At 47.2% G+C, this 10344-nt stretch overlaps 1 non-coding gene across 1 annotated transcript; it reads right to left on the minus strand.

Moving 5' to 3' along the window:
• Positions 1-5723: 5723 nt before the first annotated feature.
• On the minus strand, positions 5724-5805 carry TRNAL-UAA (transfer RNA leucine (anticodon UAA)). Its single transcript has one exon. It is a non-coding gene; the product is annotated as a tRNA-Leu (tRNA).
• Positions 5806-10344: the final 4539 nt, after the last annotated feature.

Here is a 10344-nt window from a genome sequence, read left to right on the forward strand (position 1 = left end):
TTAGAGGGAACCCTGTCCTCAACCCTCCATACTGCAAACCTCTATCTCCTTCCTGAGGCTCTCATCCCCAGTCCTACCCCAGAGCCAGCCCTCACACCTCTGCTCCCCAACTTTTTGCCCCAGGCCTAAGTTCCTTCCCACAATCAAATCCCGAGCCTCACACCTGCTACATGAACTTAATTTTTTGTACCAATACAGAGATGGTATGTCACACATTCCCTCCCTATGGGTAAAATTCATTCTGCACATGTGTGGAAAAAATTCAATGGAAAACTGTGTATAACTGCCCTGAGTGTAAAAAACCTTCCGTGAGAGTTCAGAACTTGTTAGATATAGGAGAATCCACACCAAAGAGCAACCCTTCAGCTTTTCCTGTGCCACAACCAGTACCACACTTTATCCAGATGAAGGTGCAATAAAAACCAATTGCACCAAATCTAAGCAGGTTCTCATGATCCCAAAGGATCTGCCACATTTCCAGGTCAATTTATACTTTAGATCCTACCTGAAAGAGCACGCTGTGCCAGTCATTTAGAATCTTAAAACCAAAAGATTTATTAATAACAAAAGCAAAAAAATGTTGAGAGTAAAATTGTTAAAGGAAACCAATTGAATACACTAATTGAACTGTTCCTGGTGCAGGCTTGTAGCAGAGGTGGAATAAATGGCTATCTTAAATCTCTCTGGTGCACATCCCTTTGTTAGGGTGGGTCACCAGTCCTTTTGGGCTCAATTCATAGCAAAGATGTTCCTGAAGTGATGAGCTGGAATAAAGGCAAAGATGGACGAATCCCCAGGGATATCTTTATACCCTTGTCCATGTGGAGGGAATTCCATAGTTCTCATTGTGTAAAAGTACTTCCCAAAATGGAGTTTGTCACATGAGCAAGTCACCTGTCCATGCATGACTCTGTCCTTTTAGACAAGTAGCCCTGGCTTACATGCTAGTCTGAAGTTACATATCAAAGTCTTCAGCTGTGGATTGGCATTACATGAGGTGCATTGTCAGTCAATAGTTAATATTCATTTGACTAGCAACCCTTTCACAATAGGTGGGTAAAACCTGTTGATAATCCCCCAGAAGCAAACATGTGGAATACAAGTACAGAGCCAATACTCATAACTTCAGGTGAAAAATGTTACATGTACATGAGTCCAAAAATTCTTCCGAAGACAAAAGCGGAACTGGTTATCAAATTCATGGTCCATTTTTGTCAATGTTGCAGTCAGGTGATTTTAAAAGCTGTAAAGTTTCACTATTTCAGATATTTTAATTTCAAATTTCGTGGTGCTATACTTGTAGGGGTCCTGACCAAAAATGGAATTCTGGGAGGTGGAGAGGTGCTACAGCATTGTTGGGGGAGTTGTGGTATTGCTAAAATTCTGTGTTGCATTCAGACCTGGACACCTAGCCAAGAGCCCCACTCTTTGGCCATCTTGCTCTGAAGGCAGTGCAGAAGTAAGGGTGCGTCTAGACTACATGGGTTCGTCAACAGAGCTGTGTAAGTAGTTTACTCAACATAGTCAATGAAGCAGGGATTTAAATAATCCCCGCTTCATTAAAATAAAAATGGCCACCATGCTGTGCTGCCAATCAGCTGATTCGGCACAGCGCGGCAGCCTAGATGCAGTGCAGGCTACAAGGGAAGCCTTTGTCAACTGCGGTAAACCTCGTTTCATGAGGCATAGCGGAGCAGTCAACAAAGGCTTCCCTTGTCAACAGTGCCGCATCTAGACCACCATGCTGTGCCGGATCAGCTGATCGTAGGCACAACGTGGTGGCCATTTTTATTTTAATGAAGTGGGGATTATTTAAATCCCCACTTCATTGACTATGTCAAGTAAACTACTTTACATAAGTCTGTGGTTGGAGCCACGTAGTCTAGATGCACCCTAAGAGAGGCAATATCACAACCCCTCTAAAATAAGCTGCATGATTATCTTGTGTGGACTCTGAGACCCTGCAGTTCTGCCTGTCTACCTGGCCCTGCCTGTGGAACTGGAAGCATTTCAGAGAACACTAACATTGACATCCTAGATTTTGATCTCTTACTTAGCAGCCTAAATTTGCTTCCAGGACCTCTCTCCTATCCTTCCCTATGTCATTTGTACCTACATCACACCACAACCATGGGGCTCCTCCCCATCATTACATATAAGTCTATCTAGACATTCTGAAAAGCTTAAACAATAGTCTAGCAGCACTTTAAAAACTAACAAAACATGTAGCTGGTTTCATGAGCTTTAGTGGGTACAACACATTTCTTTAGAGAGATCCATAGCCCTTTCACAAGGCAGCCACGTTACCTTATGGCTCTCCTAGTCATCACACACTCAGCTGTCTATGTTTCTAATGATCAAATCCCCTATTATTAACACTTGTCTTTTCATAATAACTTCCTCCCCTGGAGGAATACCGTGACATCATCTGGAAAGAGGCTTCCAACTATGAGATCATTTCCCTCTACTCCGGTTGGATGTTCTCCTTCCTTGAACCTTTTACCTTCCTCTGAAGCAGAGGCTTCCTGACTGGGGGTGGAACTGTTCTACTTTGTCCCAGAAGTCTCATCTGTGTTCCTCTCTGCCTCCCTTAGTTCTTCCAATTTAGTCACCCTTGACTCCAAAGCAGGTGCATGGGCTCTGAGGGCCAGAAGTTCCATGCACTGAATGCATACACATGCTATCTGTCCTTAAGGCAGGTAATTAATCGTTCATTAATCTGAATTGAATGCTTGACTGACACTTGATCTTAGGTTCTGCTGCCAAATTTACCTGTTTCCCCCAAACACCCACCCCAGCCCTCTCTCTTCCCGCACCCATTCTACCCCTCTTCTCTAGTAGGTCCATAATAGCTGATCCACATCATATAGGAAGCATATGTTGAGAAGAGAAGCTGATCCCTTGAGTCCCATGGTGCACAGGGTGCAGCAGAAGAGGGTCAGGAGCTGATTGATGGGGCTGCTGGTGGTTGCTGACTACCCACAGTATTTTACCGTGGATGAGGCAGCCCCAGGGTACCTCTGGAGCCAGAGTGTATGTCACTAAGGCTACATCTAGACTCCAAGCTTCTTTTGGAAGAAGCTTTTTCAGAAGAGATCTACCAGAAAAGCTTATTTCAAAAGGGAGCATCTACACAAGAAAACCACAACGAATAAGGGATATGATTTTTTGAAAGATAGCATCCAATCAATCTGGATGCTATCTTTCATTTAAGTTGCAATTAGTCTGGATGGAGTGGCCACCAGGGCACCTATGTTATTTCCTGGAGGCCTCTTCTTTCGAAAGAGCTTTCTCTTCTGCATCCACACATGCCTTTTTCTGAAAAAGCTTTTTTAGAAAAAGGCTGCTTCTTTCTAGAGTGAGGGTTACTGCCGCTGGCAAAACCCTTCCATTCTTTTGACTTTCTGTTGAAAGAACTTAATGCCAGTGTGGACATATTTTTTTTCCTGGAAAAATGGCTGGTTTTCTAGAAAAACGCTGCAGGGTAGACACACCCTACACCAATGCGGGCCCTGCTGAGCCTGCTTGGGAAACATTCCTTGCTTTAGGCAATGTGTCCTGTGTAGGGCTTCATCAGGCCAGGGAGCAAAGGGCAGGCAGCATCCCCCATGATGCACAGGGGCAGGTCCACATCGCTGGCCCTGAGAGTGTGGTCAGGGGAAAACTGCTGGGGGGCATCTTTTGGTAGAGCCCGGAGTTACAAAATATACCGGCATCACGTGCCTTCTCCGAGAATGGACCCACATCCTGAAGGGGACAGAAAGTGGCCTGTGAAGGGCTTGTGTAGCTAAGCAAACACCTCAGGTTCTTGTGTACTTGGTTGTCTAGTGGCTTGGATTCAGCACACTCACTGCTGCAGCCTGGGTTGGATTCCCAGTGAGGGAAAATAGCCTCATCTATATTCATGAATTCTGCTAAATCTTTCCTCTTTCATCATGGGAAGGGCTAGGGTGCCAGAGGCAGGCTCTGACCGGGAGACTCACCTGGCTGAGTTCTGGCAAGCAGCCAAGCACATTTCCCAGGCAGCTCCTTTCCTGCACAGGCTGCAAGTGTCATGTCCTTGGGGGAATAAGCCTGAGTGGAGGGGGAGGGCCTCAAGCAGGCAGCTGCCATTGGCCAGACACAAGCTAGGAGCAGGGACAGAGCATGAAGCTTCTCCTCTACTGCTGTGAAACACAAAGGGCCCAGCAGCTTCTTTTCTCATCGGTGTTTGGGGGCAGGGCAAGCAGGGAATAGATCCATTGGTTTTGTGGACTGGAGCTGAAGTAGTTCAGTTGGGAGCGTATTAGACTGAAGCTCTAAAGGTCCTTGGCTCAATTTCAGGCTTTTACATGTGTCAACCTGTGATAGAAACTTCTCTGCTAACCCAGAATTACTCCTGTGTTTGATCATCATGTCACTTCCTGGCACTGACAAATCATGTTCATGGGATTAGCCCTGGTCCCTCCTAGCTCTTTCTGAGAGTCCCTGCTTCCTTGGCTTAAAGGACACCCAGGCTATGTCTAGACTACATTCCTCTTTCAAAAGAGGGATTTAAGTTAGACACATTGAAATTGTAAATGAAGCTGGGATTTGAATTTCCCATGCTTCATTTACATAACTGCATCATGGTGGGGTTTTTTTTCGAAAAATGCTATTTTGAAAGTGAAACCGCATCTAGACATAGTTCTTTCAAAAAGAAAACCCTTTTTCAAAAGATCCTGTAATCCTCATTTTTTGACCTAGCCCCCTGCAGCATGTACCAGTTGACCCTTCTGGCATCTACATACAAGCAAGTCATTCTGCTGTAGAGAGAGCAGAGGAAGAAATCTCACCTTGTGTGTCTCTGTGGTGCAACGGAAAGCATGTTGGACTACCAAGGTGTGGTGCTCAGTATGAGCCAGGCCAGTCATTCAAAAGTTGTGAGTTCAAATTGCAGCAGAGTCACTTTAGCTGTCTGAGCAGTGTGTACAAGACAGAAAATCTCTTCAAAGGGGCCCAGAAGAAGGGGAAAAATGGCTGCCCCCAGGGGCTACAAGTTTCTGCACCACAGGGATGCTTGTTTGCACCCTCCACCCCACATAAGAAAGAGGATGAGGGGGGAAGAGAAAGGGCAAGTCCAGCTGCCTTCTGGGGGCTGAGGTCTGCTCAATGCCTCCTGGGGCTGCCCCTTTCCACAAGTGTTATGGGGAGTAATGCTGCTGCTGCCACTTCGATCCCTCCGCCTCTCACTGACATTCCTGGATGTTCTTTTCTGCTTCCTTGCCTCTGTTCTTTGCCTTGTCCCTTTCCTGTTCCCTGGTCCTGCCCAGCTCTGGCTCCCTCCCAGCTGTCTGGCTGCCTCCAGGCACTTCCCCACATGAACAGCTCGGCTACCCTGGGGGCCTGTCTCCATCGCTTCTGCCACTGCCAGCCAAAGGGAGGCCACTGGGGCCCAGCATCTTTCTGCCCAACCAGGGATGGCTTTTGGGAGACCAAGTAAGGAGACGGAGGGGCCACTGGAGGCCCTTAGCCCCCTGGCTGCGTCCATGGGGAGGCAACTCTGTTGAAAGCCCGACTCATGTCCTATCAGTTAGGCAGGCCCTGTTATCTACGTTCCCACCTGCTTTGTGTAGCTTCCCTTGCCTTTTCCAGGTGCTTCTTCAGATGGGACAGGGACATTCTACTCTGGGCCCGGGGGGGGGGGGGGGGGGGGGTCAGGTAGCTTGCTGCCCTAGCAATGGGTGTGGCCAAAACACAGGCCTCCCTGTAAGCAGGATTTGAACCTGCACAGGGCAACCCTATTGGATTTTAAGTCCAACACCTTAACCACTGGGCTATCACAGCTATGAATGCAGTGTTGCTCCGGTGCCAGGGAAACAGGTAAATAAACCTAGTGCCCAGCCCTGACAGCACCTGCCACACAGAATTCACACAGCAAACCTGGCTCCCAGAGCACAAAGGATTTGGCAGAGCAAAGGGGGGGGGGCTCTCCTCACCCCAGTGAGTCCCCCTGAGCCTCTGACCTGCCTCCCTCAGCTTGCCTACTATTCTCTGTCCCATTCCTGCCTTGCTTCCTCCTTGGGCCAGTCACATAAGGAGGCAGCAGGAAGAGCTGGCCCCATACGCCAGCCTCCCAGGGTAGGGGACACCAAGTCACAAGCCTCCAACTCATGCCTGGCCCCACAGACCTTGCTTCCCCAGGCTGGCACTAAAAGGCATTCTCAGCTAATGTCACCCCCCTCTGTCACATGGGAGTCGGGCTTGTCCCAGGTATAGGCTGGGCAGCAGGAGCTGTGCTTACCTGGGGAGAGCTGCAATAAGAGGAGACCCTGTGTTTCTGCCTGTCTGTGAACCAGGGACCTTCTGCACGTTAGGTGAATGTAATAACCACTACACCACAGAAACCCACCGAAGAGTTTAAACTTACTCTTTTTCTAAAACCATCTTCTGCAGGGGAGGGAAAACACCTTTTCATGGGAAATTGCTGTGAGCTCTGAGTCTGGCAATTAAGCCCTATATTTACTATAAACAATTGGTAACACACATACTAAATGAAAACAAATATGCCTACAACAAGTCACAGCTGGAGAGATCTCTGAAAACATCCACTCCATGTGCAGCCACAAATGGGATGTTAGAAATTATTTTAAAAGACCTTGACAATAAGACAATGACTATTGTATTACATCTCTATAAATCCATGCTATGCCCACAACTTGAGCACTGACTGGAAATGTGGTTGCCCTGTCCCCCACAAAAAACATATCTTGACATTGGAAACGTTCAGAAAAGCACATAAAAATGATGAAAGGTTTGGATCAGTTGCCATACAAAGAGAGATTGGGACTTTTCACCTTAGAAAAGTAGAGACAAAGTGGAGATAAGATAGAGGTCTATAAATCATGGCTGTTGTTGAGACTGTAAATAAGGAAAGGTATTTTTCTTGTTCCCATAATAGAAGAACTAAGGGTGTGCCATGATATTAGCAGGTTGAAAACAAACAAAAGGAAGTATTTATTCACACAATGCACAGTCAACCTGTGGAACTCCTTGCCAGAGGATGTTGTGAAGACCAGGACTATAAGAGCATGTCTATACTTGGAAACTATTTTGAAATTGCTTAAATTGACTTAATAACTTCCAGTCTAGGAAAATAGAAATAACGTGTCCTCACTATGGAGAAGCCTCAGAATTAGTCCGAGGCAGGCTCTGTTAATGTTCCTTCATGGGGGCATGGAATTAAAAACAGAGAATCAAGACTGGGAGTAGATGAAGCCAAGAGCCCTGTTCTACTTTGTCAATAATCTCTGAGGTGGCATGAAATCCCCTCTCCAGTTTCGAATGCTGAAATATCATCATCTTTATTATGTCATTTCTGGCCTCTTGGTACAGCCTTTGAACTCTGAGTGCAGATGTGCTTACCAGAGATGGAGAGATGCCAAAATAAACTAAGCCATATTGACAAAGGCTTCTACCAAAGTCCAGGATTGAATGACAGACCTTTAGATCATCAGTCTAATACTCTCCAAAGTGAGCTACTTTGGCAACTCCCCCAAGGTTTCTGAGTCTGAGACTTCTCTCAGGCATGTTTTTCTCCACAGCAGTATACAAGAGATGCTGCTGCCTGTGGCCCTGAAAAGCAAGATGAGTTTTGCCTACCCCTCTCAGCCTGACTCACACTTGGCCCCATTCCTGCCTCACTTCCCAGGGTGTCCCAGTGGCTGAAAGGGACAGTGGCTGCCAACAGGGGGAAGAAGATGGGCGGAGGGCCATGTTCCCTCTGAGATTTTCCATCCATGGGCAGAGTGAGTTTCATAATGTGCACCACTAGTGAGGTCGTTTGCCCTTGTGCGGATGTGTGCTACTGTGGTATCCGCCAATTACTCACAAACAGCTTAGCTAAATATAGTTTTATAATTTTATAGACGAAAAAATACTGAAACAAGGGATAATTAACAAGGTACGTGACTTTATGTATTTAATATGAAATCAAATACAAAGAACATAAACACTGCAACACATTCCGTAGTCATTTGGTATCTTACACGGATCTGTTCCTTTGAGGCGTAAAACAAAATTCTCCATTTTCTTTATTTAGCAAGCAAGATATGATGATTCATATCGCTACATGAAATGAAATAGTTGTTACACTTTATGCTGGAAATTAAATAATCTGTTATTTAATGGGCTCGGTTCGGAGTGCTGTTTTGGTATGTCTACATTTGCTCCTTTGTTCGGACTAGGGATGCAAATGTAGGCGACCGAAATTGCTAATGAAGTGGAGATTTAAATATCCCGTGGAGATTTAAATAGTAAGATCTCGCCTGGCGGGTTAGTCCGAATCATAGCTGATTTGAACCAGGAAGTGCTCGCTGGGACGCGGTAGTTCGAACCAAAGCCCTTGGTTCAAACTAACGTTACTCCTCATTTTTTGAGTCAAAGGTGTTGTCCTGGACCATAAACCAGAAAAACCCTGTCTGGGGAGGGCACCATGGCATAGCTGGCTAAAGCACCTGCCTTATATACAGGAAATCCTGGGTGCAACTCACAGTGATGCCTTGTTGGAGCATTTGATCACATTTTCCTAAATCCTTCTGAGACACAGAAGAGGCCTCCCCTGGTCCTCCCCAGAACCATGGAACTGCTGGTTCAGGAAAAGGCTGATTGGGGAGGAGGGTTGGGAAGAAGGAAACCATAAGCCTGGAGTGGTTGCACAGGCCACTGTGACTGGCAAGGCTGTGGGAGAGTTTGAACTCCCTCGATTTCATACTGGAACTCTGCTTAAAGCTGCAGGATTTGACTCCAGAGGCTGCTCTTAAATGCAACGGAGTTTGAGCTGCTTGCAGCTCTGCCTTTGGGAGAGGGAGTTTGTACTAGAAAGAGGCAGGCTGAGTGACTTAAGAACAAGAGGCTGGGCATTTCCGTCATCGAAGGGGCATTAGATCATTATGAGAACATTGCCCGGTACGCCACTTTAAAGATGGGGCAGCAGGGAAGAGTAGGAATGAGACTGGCAGGGGGCTGAAGCAGCAGGGTTGGAGTGACCAGGCCAGCTGTTCAGGGGGCAGGAATGTCTCCACCTTGTTCTCACAACTATTCTGGAGGACACTTGAGTGGCGTTCAACTCTCCAAAGTCTAGCCAGGGGAGCAGACAGCGGAATCTCTCTTTAAGGGACCTGAAGGCACCTCCACATCAATGCGGGCCCTCCTGAACCTGCCTGGGAAATGTTCCTTGCTTTAGGGCTGTCCTGTGTAGGGCTTCATCAGCCCAGGGAGCAAAGGGCAGGCAGCATCCCCCACGATGCACAGGGGCAGGTCCACATCTCCAGCTCTGAGAGTGCGGTCGGGGGAAAGTACTGGGAGGCATCTTCTGGTAGAATCAGGAGCAACAAAATATGCCGGCAGCATGCGCCTTCTCCAAGAATATACCCACATCTTGAAGGGGACAGAAAGTGGCTTGAGAAGAGCTAGTGTAGCTGAGCAAACACCTCAGGTCCTTGTCTCTCTGGTGGTCTAGTGACTATGATTCACCACTCTTACTGCTATCATGTGGTTTTGATTCCTAGTCAAGAAGCCAACCTCATCTGCATTTATGAGATCTGCTAAAGTCTTTGCCCTTTTCCATCATAGGGAGTGCCAGTGGGTTGAGGAAAAGGAGGGGCTGGGTTGCCAGAGGCAGGCTCTGACTGGGAGACACTCCCAGCAGCCAAGCACATGTTTGAGGCAGCTCCTTCCCTGTGCAGGCAGTACAGGTCATATGCCTGGGTGAATAAGAACTTGTGTGGTCCAGCCAGGGCTTCAAGCAGGTATCTCCCATTGGCCACAAACAATCTGGGAGCAGGGATCAGGCATGAAGCCTTCTCCTCTACAGCTGTGAAAAACAAAGGGCCCAGCAGCCCCTTTTCTCATCTGTGTTTGGGGGCAGGGCAAGCAGGGAATCTACCTGAGACTTCTCGCTGCCATGTTGGGTGGCTTCATGGGCTGGATCCAGCCCGCTGGCCTGTATTGCTCAGGCCTGGCTTAGAGGGAACCTTGGCTCTGGGCTGTGAAGGAGTGGTGCTGTGGAAAGGCCAGTCTTACCTTCCTGGGCAGTGCATGACAATATCCATTTTGTGCAGCATGGGTGCCAAACATCCCAGACAGAGAATTACAGGCCAGAGAGATCTGTATCCAGTAATTAAAGTAGCTTAATTGGGAGCGCATTAGACTGAAGGTCTAAAGGTCCCTAGTTTAATCCCATGCTTTGGCATGTACCAACATGTGGAAGGAACCTATCTTTTAACCCAGTGTTACTCCTGTGTTTGATCATCACTTCACCCTTTTTGGCCACAGCTTGGCATTGACAAATCAAGATAATCTGAATAGCCCCGCCCCTGACTTCTA

This window comes from Pelodiscus sinensis, chromosome 19 (assembly GCF_052426305.1).
Source record: "Pelodiscus sinensis isolate ZL-2025 chromosome 19, ASM5242630v1, whole genome shotgun sequence".
Lineage (NCBI taxonomy): Eukaryota > Metazoa > Chordata > Testudines > Trionychidae > Pelodiscus > Pelodiscus sinensis.